The sequence below is a fragment of the Lynx rufus genome, unplaced genomic scaffold (genome assembly GCF_022079265.1).
Source record: "Lynx rufus isolate CCGP_SWC_20201006 ecotype Redwood Valley unplaced genomic scaffold, mLynRuf1.p SCAF_11, whole genome shotgun sequence".
Lineage (NCBI taxonomy): Eukaryota > Metazoa > Chordata > Mammalia > Carnivora > Felidae > Lynx > Lynx rufus.
Genome location: NW_025814825.1, coordinates 591,406 through 607,688, shown reverse-complemented (window position 1 = coordinate 607,688; position 16,283 = coordinate 591,406). Strand labels below are relative to the sequence as shown.

Genomic DNA, 16,283 nt, shown 5'->3' with positions numbered 1-16,283 from the left:
ACATAAAACGAATAACGTGTCATTCCATAACATGGGTTTCAAAAAGTGACATTACCTTGTAGCATGCCTCTCTCTGTCCCCACCCAGAGAAAATGCCTCTCAGCCTACTATCACAGGCCGTTTTTGTAATGTCACAATGTGTCCAGACTGTATTAGGAATATGGCTGTAAAACTGCAGGCTAGACAAGCTTTGTAACCATGCATTCACCCGTGTATTTCCTAGGCCATGATGAAGCAATCGTACTGATTACACCAGGCCATCATGAAGCATTCACCCTTCATTGGTAATGCATGAATTGTGACACCCGTAAATACACAGGAATCTTTCCAATTCCTCCCATTTCTGATGCATAGTGCTAATGATACGCGTAACAACAGCGTAGTGTGTCACCTAAGCCGGCACTGATGTGGGTTCTGATAGACAATTCATTCTAGAAACAAACGGAGAATAAACTTAGGGATCAATACAGCGCAGAGCTGTGCACCTATTTCCCTGTGAAACGTAAAACTGTTTCTCTAGCTTACTTGACTCGAAGAATATAGCATATGACACATACAAGATACAGGTGCTAATGCACTGTTTGTGTTTCTACTAAGGTTTCTGGACGACAGGAGAGTTTGAACAGTTAAGTGTTCTGGGGACGCAAAAGTTATACATGGATTTTCAATTGTGGGCAGGGTGGAACCCCAAACACCAAGTTGTTCTACGGTCACCTCTACTCATCCTTGGGGAAGAACGAAGCAAGCACGACCATTGTGAACAACAGAAAAGAGTCAAATAGAAATAGATTTTCCGTTTTAATTTTTTAATGTCATTCTTTATTTCTTAGAGACAGAGACAGAAAGCAGCAGGGGAGGGGCAGCGAGAGAGGGAGACAAGGAATTCAAACTAGACTCCAGGCTCTGAGCTGTCAGCACAGAGCCCGAATCGGGGGTTACCTCTCCAACACAAAGATCATGACCCGAGGTGAAGTCGGTCACTTAACCGACTGAGCCACCCAGGAGCAGAATAGGAGCAGTTTGGAGGGTCCTTGTACACAGGGCAAACATGTTTCCCCAAACCACGTAGTTACCAAGTTGCTCAGCAACACCAAGCACTAAGGGCCAGCAGGCAGGACACAGATTCAGAAAGAAAGGCCGTCTTCTCAGAGAGCGAGGCGTATTGTACACGGATGGGGCAGGACGCCAGCATCTCTGCACAGCAGGAGGCGCCCCCCGCCCCACAGCCAAGCAGCTGCGAGGTGAGTGGGGCTGGCGCAGGGAAGACCGCAGGACTCGGCCCCTCCCCGAGTCCACCCGAGTGATGACAGGGTACAGATCTCCAGAGACCTCACAGATGGCCTCTGAGACAGGCAAGCTCCACGCCACAGGACCCACGGACCAGCAGGGAGAGGGAAGAGCAGGAAAGAGGCAAAGCCATCTCCCTGGCTTCTGACCACCGGACCAGGGAGCAAGCTGCTCTGTTCCCAGGAGGAGGCACAGGTGTCGGGAGGAGGGTAGTGGCCCGTGTGGAACTCAAAGAGCCCACAGTCCGCCCAGATGGAGGTTCACTACGAGGTGCTTGGAAAGGCATCTGGGAGACAGAGTGGGGTGCATGAAGGAGAACACAGGGCAGCCGAACCTCCCAAGGAAAACCGCCTCCCCGAGTCTGACCCACGCCGACCCATGGGACCAAACGGCCATCCTGCAGCCGCACTGTGCACACGTTCCCCCTATTCCACCGAACCACACACTCCCATGCCCTTCTATTGCTCTCCGTAAAACCACATACGTCTCTGGGCGAGGTACCTGCAGCACATACTCAGTGTTCAGCACCTAGTATAGTGCCTGCCACGCACTCCAGAACAGGTGAATACTTTAGTGTACGCCTTGTACCCACACAAGTAAAATTACACACGTTGCTTTTAAACATTACGTACTTGTGTATAGGATATAAAGACGTACACTGTGCTGTGCTTTCTGTGATGGGTGATGTGAGGGGCTTGTACCTGTTGCCTAAAGCACGAATCTTAGAGCTCAACCCACGCATTAGAAGGAGCCACTCTACCCAATGACGTCTACACTGCATCCATTCTTGTCTCTTCCCCCAACCCACTATCCACGCAGAACCAGCACCAGCTTTTAAAAAATTCAACAACATCATGCCAGTACTTCCCCCTGAGGACACAACGACCCCAGGCCCTTATCTGAAAACCCAACTCCTGACGGGGTAGGTTCTGTCCCAACACCAGCTGCCTGGTGCCTCACCTGGCTCCGCTTCCCCTTCCATCGCTCAAAACAAAGCCAAGCCCCTCCTTGACCCCGGCCTTTGGCCCTGGAGTCGGACTGCTGGGAGAGTGCTCGGTCAGCCTCAGCTCCCGAGCGACCTCTCCGGAAAAGGCCTTTCCGGAACCACCGTGCGCAAGTAAGCAACACTTCCTCTTACCCCTTCACTCTTTCAGATACAACCTTTCAGATGTGCCTCCACCACCATCTCCGAGGAGCACAGACGCCAGAGCCTGGTGACCACAATTGTGCAGAGTCACAAAGGGGAGCCACAAAGGTGGGTGTTTGTGTCTCTGCAGATGGTTCCGGTGCACCAATACAGAAACCCTTGTTGTGGGGTTTGCACTGTACGCTTGAAGTGCATCCCGTCCCCAGCCTGCTTCAGATTCTGGTCCCTCCATCTGCCCCTACCCTGGCCACACTCTGTCTCTCTAAAAAGTAAATAAACATTACGAAAATTAGAAAACAATGAACACTGATCAAACACTCAAAGAGTAAGTGTCAGTTAAGCCATCCACTTCCTCTGCCTGCCCTGCCACAGCCAGCCCGGCACCACAAAGCCCGCCCTGGGCAGGCACCTGACAGGGGAAGAGAGCGGTGGTGTAGGGGGGTGGGGCTGGGACGCTGACACCATCACCACCCCATGGACGCTGGCTGAGCGTGGGCAAACTGGATGGTCATTTTAGAAGAACGATGGGTACTAGGCAAGGACTACTGGGTTTCGTTTTCTCCTGTAACAAATGCTGATGACCAAAATGTTCACTATGACTTCTCACTCTTTTCCGGCTTGCTCTTATACGTGTGAGTAGTCTGTTAGTCAACCCATCATGAACTAGGAAAGATGAGTTCAATTTTAAGCAGTGTTTGAAGGCATCAAGGAGACCCCGAGGCAGTCACAACTGGAAGGACTGAGACCCCAACAAAAGGGAAGCCCGCTGAGCCAACTCTAATGTTCAGAGTCCTCTCTCTCCCTCAAGACATGTGAGGATTCTGAATTTCCTCAGGGATTGGAGGCAAGATACCAACGAGCTGCAAAGGAAACCTAACAGAAAGGCAAGCAGAAAGTCGCAGCTAACCGAGCTCTGGACAGCACAGGGAGGCACAGAAAATGAGCCCGGCACTCGACAAGCACTGTCTGAGAAGCTGACACTTCAATGATCTCATTGTGCTGCGGAGAAAATAACTGGGCTTTGGGACATAGCCCCAAGAAGGGGTCCTTGGAAATACTCCCGGCCTCAAGATGGAGACACTGGAGGACTACATGGGGGTGGGGGACAGCGTGAGCCCAGCTCACACTGCACCTTACAAAGACTGAGCCCCAGTCTCAGGTCACTCACGCCTAACTCGAGGTGTGTGGGATGAAATGCTGAAGAAATACAACCACACAAAGAGCCTCTATGCTTCTACATAATGTCCAACACAAAATTAAAAACAAAAAAGAAAAGAAAAAGAAAGAAAGAAGAGAAGAGAAGAGAAGAGAAGAAAAAAGGAAAGGAAAGAGAAGAAAAGAAAAGAAAAGAAAAGAAAAAGAAAAGAAAAGAAAAGAAAAGAAAAAAGGAAAGAAAAGAAAAAGAAAAAGAAAAAGAAAAGAAAAGAAAAGGAATGTCTGGGTGACTCAGTCGGGTAAGCATCCCAATTCGGTTCAGGTCATGATCTCATGGTTTATGGTTTGAGTCCGGTGTTGGGCTCTGTGCTGACAGTGAAGAGCCTGGAGTCTGCTTTGGATTCTGTGTCTCCCACTTTATCTCCCCCTCCCCTGCTCAAGTTTTGTCTCTACCCCTCTCTCTCTCAAATATGAACGAAAAAAATATTCTTTTAATAAGAAAAGGAAAGAAACAAACAAGCAAACAAAAACAGAGAGGTACCTGGATAGCTCAGTCTACTCGTTTAAGTGACCAACACTTGGTTTCGGCTCACGTTTGTGAGTTTGAGCCCTGTGTTGGGCTCTCTACTGACAGAAAAGAGCATCTGCTCAAGAGTGTCTCTCTCTCCCCCATTCTCTAACCCCACCCCTGCTCTCACTTTCTTTCTCCCTCAAAATAAATAAATAAACATAAAAAAAACAGGTTTTGTATCATAGCGACCCAGAGAAGAAAGAAGAGAAACAGACCAAGAAGAGACACATAGACTGGAATTACTGGATGCAAAAGTCAACTGTCCAAAAACCATTCTTGACAAATGGAAAATTTTCAGAGACTCAAAACAGATTCTCAAACTGCAAATTATCGGAGCTAAAATTAGGGTCTCCAGGTGCCTGAGTGGCTCATTTGCTTAAGCATCTGACTTTAGCTCAGGTCATGATCTCATGATTCGGGAGTTTGAGCCCTCGTGTTGGGCACTGTGCTGATAGTGCAGAGCCGAGAGCCTGCTTCGGCATCTGTGTCTCCCTCTCTCCCTGTTCTTCCCTTACTCACAACCTGTCTAGCTCTCCAACATAAATAAAAGTGTAAAAAATCTTGTTAAAAGCATTAAGAACTCAGTCTATGGGCTTCACATCAGACTACACACAGGTGAATAGACTCAGTGAACTGAAAGATAGGTAGATAAAAATATATCTAGACCATACACAGAGAAAACGTCCAGAAAATACAGAAGCCCAAAAGACACAGAAGATATGGTAAAAAGGTCCAATGGGAACCCTCAAAGTAGAGGAAACACAGAATGGATATTAACACATCCCTACAAAGATAAGAATCAAAACTATTCCAAAACTGATAAAAGAACCATGACAGTGACTCCACAAAGAACACCTCAGGCAAAAAGATGTTAACAGTCTTGAGAGGACAAAGATACCGCCTTCCATGGGACAACAACAACACTACCAGCTGACTCTTCAAGAAAAGCAAATGAAGCCAGATGATGGAATGGCATGTATGAAAGGTGAACTAAAATAGCCACCAACCTGGAAGTCTTTACCTAACAGAAACATTCTTCACAGTGAAGGCAAAGGAAAGATGTTTTTCAGGCAAAACAGAAGCAAAAATAAAAACAGAACAACAAAAACAACACACACACACATACACACACACACACACACACACACAAAAACCATGACTACACATCAACTACAGACACAAACTAAAAGCAATATTAAAGCAGCTCGTTGCAAAGAAGAAATGTAGTCTCTGACAGAAATATGAAAAAACAAGGCTTGCAGAACAACGTCACAACAGAAAGGGTAACTATGAGAACAAACCTTAACAAGCATTAAGTGCACGAAACAATGACAACAACGCCAAAATCCATCTAAGACTTAAAAATATTAGGCAACAAAAGGTGAAGAGGAGTTCAGTGTGCTTCAAGTGTCAAAGAAAAGAGCAGGGGCACCTGGGTAGCTCAGTCAGTTGAGTGTCCGACGTTGCTCAGGTCACGATGTCACGTTTTGTGAGTTGGAGCCCTGCATCAGAGTCTGTGCGGATGGCTGAGAGCCTGGAGCCTGCATCAGATTCTGTGTCTCCCTTTCTGCTCTGCCCCTCACCCGCTTGTATTATGTCTCTTTCAAAAAACAAATAAATCTTAAAACAAAGAAAAGATAAAAGGAGAGAGCAGTGTCAGGGAAGCAGCACAAGACCTGAATCAGGCAGGGGTCAGTTTATTTTTTTTTATTTTTAAATTTTTTTTTTCAACGTTTATTTATTTTTGGGACAGAGACAGACAGAGCATGAATGGGGGAGGGGCAGAGAGAGAGGGAGACACAGAATCGGAAACAGGCTCCAGGCTCCGAGCCATCAGCCCAGAGCCTGACGCGGGGCTCGAACTCCCGGACCGCGAGATCGTGACCTGGCTGAAGTCGGACGCTTAACCGACTGCGCCACCCAGGCGCTAGGGGTCAGTTTAAAATGCACGTGCCTCTAGAAATAGATATATTCCAATTACCTAACACATCAGTGTACAATTAAAAACTCTCTCCTACTTCTAAAGGAAGGCTAGAGACCAAAAGAACACACAACAGGTGGGACAAACAAGAAACTACTAATACGGTACGTGTAAACTAACCTATCAGTCATTACATGTGCACAAACACTCCAAGGAAAAGTTTGAGTGTCAAATTCATTAGAAGGAAACTAAGCATACGCTGGTCACAAACGTACACCCTAAAACGTAAGATCACAGACAGGTGGAAGTAAAAGATCCCCAGGCAAACCCTACCGAACAGAAAACTGATGTGGCCACTGGGACCCTCCAAGAAAGTAACCTCTATAGCAAAAAGCTCTAATAGAGACCAAGAGGAACATTTCACGATGGAAGTTCCATTAACCAAGAACACAACACTTCTAAACTTGCATATACCTAATAACGCAATCTCAAAATACAGAAAAATTGACATAGAAAAGGAAAAAGAGCCACATCCATAAGCATTATGGGAGACTTGACGATACATCTCTCAGTATCTGACAGAACTGACGACAACAGACAAATCAAAGGAGTGGGACGGGGCTGTCCAATATGCGGTCACGTGCTTTATTGCAAGTACTTGCAATGCGGCTCCTCAAAGTGCGACGTGTGGAAAGTATATAATGCACACCACATTTTAAAGACAATGTGATAAAAGAGAATGCAAAATCATTCATTAGTTTTTCTCACGCTGGCTATACACTGAAATGATATTTTGGATATACCTGTTAGTAATATTAGTAAACTCATTCTCGCCTATTCCTTACTTGGTTTAAAGTGGTTACTAAAATCTGAATTCTGTCATTAAGAAACTTCATCTAACATATAAACAGAGAATACTGCATCCCCCCCAATACACATTATTTGCACGTGGCCAAGGAACAGTTCATGAAAACGAATATATGCCAGGCCATTAGGAAAGTGAACTCATCTGAAAGGACTGAAATACTGCAGGGCATATTTAGGGATTGCATTAGATTAACAGTTCATTTCCCCCAACAATTCATCACGCCCACAGTGATGGGATGAAGACAGGGAGACTTCCGGTGATGACCAGTCCTGGGCGGCTGAGAGAGCACCATCACCCCTGCCACCACTTGAGGACAGGGAGAAGCAGGCTGTCGATGAACCAGGAAGCTGACTCTCACCTGACCCTGAATCTGCAGACGCCTTGATCTTGAGAACTTCCCAGTCTCCTCAACTATAGGAAAGAAGCTTCTGTGCTTATTAGGCAGCCAGACTATGGAATTTTGTTACAATCACCCAAAAACACTGAGACAGATACCTTCATGGAATGAAGCTAGAAATCTGCACAAAGAGAGCGAGAAAATCCCCCGAAACATCAAGATGTGTTATGCTCCTAAACATTGTGATGAATTAAGAAAAAGATGCCACAATGAAAGTTAGAAACTAGTTTCACATAAAAGATAATAAACATTTAGCTTATCAAAACTTGTGAGATTGGTAAAGGTGTGCTTAAAGGGAGACTCATACCTTTAGAATACATATATCATAGGGATAGCTCAGTTGCTTGGTGACCAACTCTTGATTTTGGCTCAGGGTATGTTCCCACGGCCACAAGGTTGATCCCCAGCCAGGCTCCACACTGAGTGAGGAGCCTGCTTGAGATTCTCTCTCTCTCTGTCTCTCTCTCTCTCTCTCCCTCTGCCCCTCTGCCCTGCTCATGCTCTCATTCTAAAATGAATCAACACACTAAGAAGCAAATAAATACAATACACATACTGGAAAAGAACAAAGGCTAAAAATCAAATGAAGGATTTAGTTCAAGAACTACAAGATGGGACAGCAAACAATCACCAAGTAGATGGAAAACAAAAGGGCAGAAATCAGTGCTGCAGGAAACAAATAGTAAATGACAGAAATAAAAAAAAAAAGCCCAAGTTGGTTCTATGAAAAAGAAACAAAGCACAAAGTACCAATATCAAGAAGTTCTAAAGCGAATATCACACCAGATGCTGCAGATAGGAGGGATATTAGAAACCAGTTGACACTTACTCCTTGGAAAGTTTGGGAGGTCTGAGCAAATTCCAAGAAAACAAAATGCCTTATCTAAATAGACACAAGAAGATATGGGAAATCAGAAAAATCCTATTTCCACTTAAGAAAGGAATCTGCAATGAAAACCCTTCTCACAAGGAAAACCCTACACCAGCTGTGGGCCTAGCACTTCTTCCCAAAAGAAAAGAACACACACAAAAACTCTTCTGGGAAAGCACAAAGAGTGCTTCTTCCTACGTTGTTTTAGGAGGCCAGCACGACCTTAATCCCAAACCCCAGCATGGACAGCACAAGAGGGTGCGAGGGAACACCCACCTCTCTCTGGAATACACATGCAAGAATGCAAAGCACACTATTTACAAATGGAATCCAGTGAAAAGAGAATGCATAGACATCAGGTTTGGATTATTCTAGAAGGGCAAAAGTTGTTTTAAGTAAAACCACAACATTGAAACAAATCACTTGTCCCCAAAATGCACAAAACACATTTCAGAAAATTTAGTATTATTATTTCTTTGATGAGTGTTAAAAAATCAGAGCAAACTAAAAATAGAGGAGAATTTTCATGTTTTGATCCAACTATCTACCAGTACGCAACGGCAGGTGTCCTATGTAGTGGTAAAATACTGAACCCTTTGGGGCACCTGAGTGGCTTCTAGTCGGTGAAGCGTCTGACCCTTGATTTCAGCTCAGGCCATGATCTCACGGTTCATGAGTTCAAGCCTCGCATCAGACTCTGTGCTGACAGGGCGGAGTCTGCTTGGGATCCACTCGCTTTCCCATCTCTCACTCCCCTTCCCAGGCACGCTCTCAAAATCAATAAAGAAAGAAACTTTAAAAAATATTAAGTATACAAAAAATTATGAAACCCTTCTCCCTCGTATCTGGAAGGAGACAAGGACACCTACTCTCACCACTTCCATTCAACACAGTACTGGAGGCCCTAGCCAATCCAAGGCAAGAAACATACAAATGGTTATACTATTGGAAAGAAAAAAAAAGAAACTTACCACAAGGCAACACAGAGAATGTAAGGCAGACATACACAAGAATGTGAAAACCTCTGCCATTCACAGATGTATTCCACACACAAAGAAAGAACTCATTCAAATCAACAAAAACCAAAACACACAACCTAATCACAAAGTGGCTTCCAAAAGGCAATTATTTCACAAAAGAAACACGTAAGTGGCCAAGACACACACAGGGGCGGGTCCCACGAATACACCATCCCTCCCAGCACCTGAGCCCCAGCAACCAGCTAACACACGAGAAGAGGCAATACCAGGCATCAGCCAGCCCTGAGCTCCCGCACGCTGTTGCTCGTGGGGAACAGACACGTGCCACCACTCACGCCCTGCTCCTCCAAGGCAACCCAATACGATGCATGTGGATCTGCAGGCAGCCTCTGCACAAACCGGAGCACCCACAGGAGAAAGAATAAACTGTGCTATGCTCACACACTGGGCCTTTGACAGCAGGGGAGGACCAGCACAGCCACGCAAGGAAAGCAGGTGCATTGCGCCCACACAGCGCTCAAAGGTTGGCTCAACATGAAGCGAAGAACAAGCCAAAGCCATCGCTGGTGAAAGTCAAGACCGTGGTTACCTTTGGGGGACATTCGGTGGGAGTCAGTAGGAGGTAGGAAGCACGGTAAGGTTCCATTTCTTCATCCAGGTGGTGGTTCCAAGAATGGGTTCGCTGAGTGAAAGATATGGAAGATCAGCTGAAAGTAGTGGCCTAGGATGTTCCAAACGTCCACCGCGTGCCACACAAAAATGCAGCTCTGTGCGGGCCCCTAACCCCCAAGAGAAGCAAGGAAGCCCCACCCATCTGAGTGCGGAATCAGGAAAGAGCATTCAGACACCCCAGGAGCTACCGCCACACCCTCCTCGCCTCCAGCTGTTCATCTGGGGGTGTCCACATCACCATCCTGAACATAATTGGCCACAAGACACTGAATGCAGAAGCGGCTGGAAGAATAAAGATCTTGCACTAAGCCAATGCCAATGCCAATGCCATGCTTCTACACAGTGTTGTTCTGAAAATGTATGTATTTTTGGCATGAAAGGTATCAAAAATATGTACTAATTTCTTGTCTTTAAGTGAATTCATCACACCTGAGATGCTCGGATTTGGTTTGGTTTCCTTAATGTTTGTTTTTGAGAGAGAGACACGGGACACGTGTGGGGAGGGGCAGAGGGAGAGGGACACAGAGATTCTGAGACAAGTCCAGGCTGGCAGCTGGCAGCACAGAGCCCCACATGGGGCTCTAAACCATCAACTGTGAGATCACCACCTGAGCCAGAGTCGGACCCTTAACACAGAGAGCCACCCAGGTGCCCGCTTCAATTCTCGTTTAACCTCACCACAGTAGAGATCAAGAGACACAACCCCCACACTCGAAGGCTCTCTGGGGCCCTCAATAATCCCCTGATGTCCAAGTGTCCCGACACCACCGAGTCTGAGAAACACTGACCCAGGGATCAAAGGGCACTCTCCCCTTCTTCTCGTCAACTTGCCAATTTCTGTAGGGTTTCCCCAGCTCACCAGACTCTCTAGGGCCTGGCCCACAGGACGCAAGGGCCTAAGGCGGCCTTTGTTCGTGGCAGCCGCCTCGGGGGACAGAACGTGTGCGGCCTGTGCGGGGTCAGGGGACAGACAAGGCGGGAAGGTCTCTGACACCCTCTGCGAGGGCGGGCGGCACACTCCTTACACGACAGCCGCGGCTGAGGCGGGCACCCGGAGAACCTCCCAGAAGCCACTATCGGCAGGGAGAAGGGCCCTTACCGCCTGCCGAGCGGTTAAGCCAGCACTGCCACGGGAGGCGCCCCCACACACACCCCGCCGCCACAGAACGGCCACCTCGACTCACGGGAGCCTGCGGGCGTCCACACGGACAGGCCGGCCTTCCGCCCGAGGGTGGCCAAATGCCGTCCACCAAGTGAGCAGAACCAGGGCGCCCCGAGCCTCCCGGCCTCCCACGGCTGGCACTGGGGCCTCTGCGGGAGTCCGAGCGGCGCTGGGTCCACCAGAACTCACCTGCCTCGATCGGGACGGTCTTCCAAGAAACAGGGGCCCCACGACGACATCCTCGTAGGTGGAAGACTTCTAGCAAGGGAGAAGCCGGATGCTCAGAAGAGCACCTCCCTCGCCCTCCACAGCGCATGCGGGCTCCCACCGCCGGCAAGAGCCGCCGGCCTCCGGCCCACCTCTCCGCCTGGCAAATGCGCTGTGGCGCCAGCACCAACGGAAACTACTGCGTCAGGGCGGAAAGACCACCGGGTGGGACGCTGCACCGCAGAGACTCCTCAACACGCACCCTCCCGGACGCACTGGGGTACAACGTCAGAGGCGAACCCGATCTCAGCTGCGGACCTTGGGCGATGCACACACATCAGCACAGGTTTGGGGCTGTGACAAAGGCCTCGCCCTGGCGGGGGGTTTGGATACCTGCTCAGGGGAGAGGCCGTGCCTCAGTAAGGGCAGGTATGTGTGTGAAATCTCTGGAGCTTCCTGTCACATTTGCTAAAACTGCTCTAGAAAAGTAGCCAAGAAGCCAAAACCACCCCCAAAAATATGCATGGGCGGGCCTCTGTGCAATCATAACCCAAGTCTGTGCTCTTTCCAAGCCCCTCCCCCACCCCCCTCCTCGGCCACCGACAGGGGCTCGGGAGCCTGTAAGAGCCCCAATGACGCTGATGGGCCATGTTTGGGCCCGCTTCGGGACACCCTGAGCTACGTTGGAGCCGCGCTGCTCCTGATTGTCCATGTTTCCCAAAGCGCGAGACCCCCCACCCCTTGTCGCTTTTGGAGGACACACTGTGTCCCAGCAAAGCAGCAGTGCTGACTGCCCACCCACAGGCACACTCTGATCCGTGTGAGGTGGCATCTCAGTGTGGTTTTGATTTGTAGTCCCCTGATGAGGAGTGACTATGAGCATCTTTTCTTTTTTCTTGTATTCAATATAATTTATTGTCAAATTGGTTTCCATTCAACACCCAGTGCTCATCCCCACAGGTGCCCTCCTCAATGGCCATCACCCGCTTTCCCCTCTCCCCCAACCCCATCAACCCTCAGTTTGTTTCAGTATTTAAGAGTCTCTTCTGGTATGCCTCCTTCCCTCTCTGCAACTCGTTTCCCCCTTTCCCCTCCCCTCTGGTTTCCTGTGAAGTTTCTCAGGATCCACATATGAATGAAAACATATGGTATCTGTCTTTCTCTGCCTGACTTATTTCACTTGGCAGAACACCCTGCAGTTCCTTCCACGTTGCTACAAATGGCCAGATTTCATCTTTTCTCATTGCCAAGTAGTATTCCATTGTATATAGAAACCTCGTCTTCTTTATCCATTTGTCCATCGACGGGCATTTAGGCTCTTTCCATCATGTGGCTATTGTTGAAAACGCTGCTATAAACATTGGGGTACGAGTCCCCTGTGCATCAGCACTCCTGAATCCCCTGAATTCTAGCAGTGCTATTGCTGCGTCATAGGGTAGATCTATTTTTAATATGGTGAGGAGCTTCCACACTCTTTCCAGAGTGGATGCACCAGTTTTTCTTCCCACCAACAATGCAAGAGGGTTCCTGTTTCTCCTATCCTCTTCAGCATCTATTTTGTCCTGATTTGTTCATTTCCGCCACTCCGACTGATGTGAAGTGGAATCTCAGTGTGGTTTAGATTTGTATTTCTCTGATGAGGAGTGACGCTGAGTATCTTGTCATATGTCTCTTGGTCATCTGGATGTCTTCTTTCGAAAAGTACCTATTCATGTCTTCTGCCCATTTCATCGCCCGAATATTTGTTTTCAGGTGTGGCGTTTGGTGAGCTCTTTATAGGTGTTTGGATACTAGCCCTGTGTCTGATATGTCATTTGCAAATATCTTTTCCCATTTCATGTGTTGTCTTTTTGTTTTGTTGCTTGTTTACTTTGGTGCAGAGGGTGTTTATCTTGAGTAGGTCCCAATAGTTCATTTTTGCTTTTAATTCCATTGCCTTGGGAGATGTGTCATGTAAGAAATTGCCACAGCTGAGGTCGGAGAGGTTTTGTCCTGCTTTCTCCTCTCGGGTTTTAAAGGTTTCGTGTCTCACATTCAGGTCCTTTATCCATTTTGAGTTTATTTTTGTGTATGCTGTAAGAAAGCGATCTAGTTTCATTCTTCTGCATGTTGCTGTCCAGTTCTCCCAGCACCAGTGGTTAAAGAGTCTGGTTTTTTTCCACTGGATACTCTTTCATGCTTTGTGGAAGATTAGTGGGCCGGGCCATACATTTGTGGGTCTGAATCTGGGTTCTCTATTCTGTTCCATTGGCCTATGTGTCTGTTTGTGTGCCCATGCCACACTGTCTTGATGATAACAGGTTTGTAGCTGAGGCTACATTCTGGGACTGTGATGCCTCCTGCTTTGGTTTTCTTCTCGAATATTACTTTGTATATTCGGGGTCTTTGGTGCTTCCATACACATGTTAGCATTATTTGTTCTAGCTTTGGAAAGAATGGTGGCACGATTTTGATGGGGATTGCATTGAAGGTGTAGATTGCTTTGGGTGGTATTGACATTTTAACAATATTCATTCTTCGAATCCATGAACATGGAAAGTTTTCCCATTCTTTGTGTCTTCCTCAATTTACTTCATAAACCTTCTATAGTTTTCAGCACACACATCTTTTATATCTTTGGATAGGTTCATTCGTATTTTTAGGTTATTGATAGATATTTTATGGTCCTGGTGCAACTATGAACGTGATCAGTTTCCTTACTTCTCTTTGTGTTTGTTATTGGTATATCAAAATGCAATGGGTTTCTGTACATTGCTTTTGTACCCTGCGACTTTGCTGCACTGATATATCAGTTCGAGGAGACTTTTGGTGGATTCTGTCAGGTTTTCCATGTAGAGTATCATGTGGTCTGTAAAGAGTGAACGTTTGGCTTCATCTTTGCCATTGTGATACCATTTATTTCATTTTGTTGTCTGATTGCTGGTTCTAGGAATTGCCAAACTATGTTCAACAACAGTGGTGACAGTGGACATGCCTGTCATGTTCCTGATCTCAGGGGGAAAGTTTTCAGTTTATCCCCAGGAGAATTATATTAGCTGTGGGCTTGTATCATCATACGTGGCTTTGATAATGTTTACATATGTTCCTTCTATTCCAACTTTCTTGAGGGTTTTTATTAAGAAAGGATGCTGTGTTTTTTCAAATGCTTTCTCTGCCTGTATTGACAGGGTCATGTGGTTCTTACCTGTGATTTTCTTAACGTGATGTATCCTATTGATTGATTTGCAAATATTGAACCAGCGCTATAGCCCAGATAGGAATCCTACCTGATCATGGTGAAAAATTCTTTTCAAATGTTGTGCGTTTAATTTGCCAGTATCTTGTTGAGAATTTTTGTATTCTCATTCATCAGGCATATTGTCTTGTAGTCGTCTTTTCTTTTTCTTTTTTTTCTTCTTTTACTTTTTTTTTTTTTTTGCTGGGTCTCTGTCTGGTTTGGGAATCAAAGTAAAGCTGGCTTTGTACAATGAGTCTGGAAGTTTTCCTTCCATTTCTTTTCTGTGGAACAGCTTGAGAAGCATAGATATTAACTGCTTTAGATGTCTGATGGAATTCCCCAGGGAAGCATGTGGTCCAGAAAATGAGATAAATCTTAGGATGCAATGACTAGGACAACTCCCTGGCAAACTGATGGTCTCAGGAATAAGATATGGATAGATATGAAACACATATGAGTAGGGCAAAGGGAAGCCGCTGTCGACTACCATGGGAACCCAAAGGCAAGATGCCTGTGTTCTTACTTCAGAAACAGAGGGAATGCTTCTGGAGTTCACTGTTTTCCCTTGCCATCCTATCAGTGGATAGAGAAGACAGTGATCCCAAGGTAACAGGCTTGTGCTGCAGGCTAAGCTCAAATGTTTGGAACAGGGCTTGGATGCAGTAGTTCGTGAATGGTCTCTTTCTGTGCTAAGCAGGTCCTCGAGAATACTGCCCATGGTGAACCAAGTGTTCCTCAGAGTAAAAGCATCTTTAATGGCCAGGGAGGGAAACAAGTTGGCTAGCCATCATTTCTTCTATCAGCCACCCACACACCAAGTACTCTCAGGAAGGCAATCCTTCCTTTGGGATCTCAGAAACTGATTGCTCTTGGTTAGCACAGACCAGATTCAGAGCTGGTTAGGAGTCGCCAGCACTCACTATGCAGGGGACAGTCTCATTGTCCTTGCCTGAGACCAGAGACATGGTTACCATTATGGCCAGGGAAATCAGAAAGGCTAGAAACGGGCCAAAGTGTTTCAGTTCAGCAAATTATGGAATCAAGCTGGGACAGAAATGTCTACCCCCACATTCCTCTTATCCCAGAAGGGAGGATAGCTCCCTTCCCAATATCGGTGACCCTGACTCCACATGAGCATTGCTGCTGGGCACTTTGAAATCCCCTGGGCTTACCTTTGTCCACATAGTGCTGAAAGGCAATTGTTGAGGGACCCTGTGGCCCAAGGGATCTCACGGTGACAAGAATATGGTCTGACACCCCAGTTAAAAGTAGAAAAAATGGCTCTGAGATACTGTCCCTGAATGGACAACAGAGAGAACTTTGTGGGAAAAGAGCAACAGGATGGAGAATGATACAGAGAAGGCCAAAGTTCTTTCTTAACACGAGAGAATGCGATAAATCAAACAATGATGCGACGAGCACAATCTCCTGATAGGATGGTTGCCTCAGGAGTAAGAACCATGTGTGGGCTAGGACCAAGGGAAACCTCCTGCAGTGTTTCTCCAGAAAGGGGTGAAAAGTTCCTGGCACTGGCTTTTGTTGCCCTGTCCTTTGAAGCCAGAATTGACACCCAGTTTAGCACATTCTAGCTTGGGGCTAACCCTCAGGTATTTGGAGAATGGTTCTGCTGCACCAGTCCTTGAGTGGGCTGTGTCTGGCACGTAGCAGATCCTGAAGATTATTGCCAGTGGATGAAGTGTCTGCTCTGCATGGTGAAAGCATCTGTATCCTCCAGCGTTTGGAGTTCTGCTGACGAACTGATGAAGAATGGGGGCGATGGTGGGGGTGATCCAGAGCCCAAGACCAAGAAAGGTCTCCTGAAGACATC

At 46.9% G+C, this 16,283-nt stretch overlaps 1 pseudogene; it reads right to left on the bottom strand.

The window, feature by feature from the left end:
• The window catches only part of LOC124507287 (liprin-alpha-1-like), a 68,764-nt pseudogene extending 56,814 nt beyond the window's left edge, over positions 1-11,950 (bottom strand).
• Between the last annotated feature and the right edge of the window lie 4,333 nt (positions 11,951-16,283).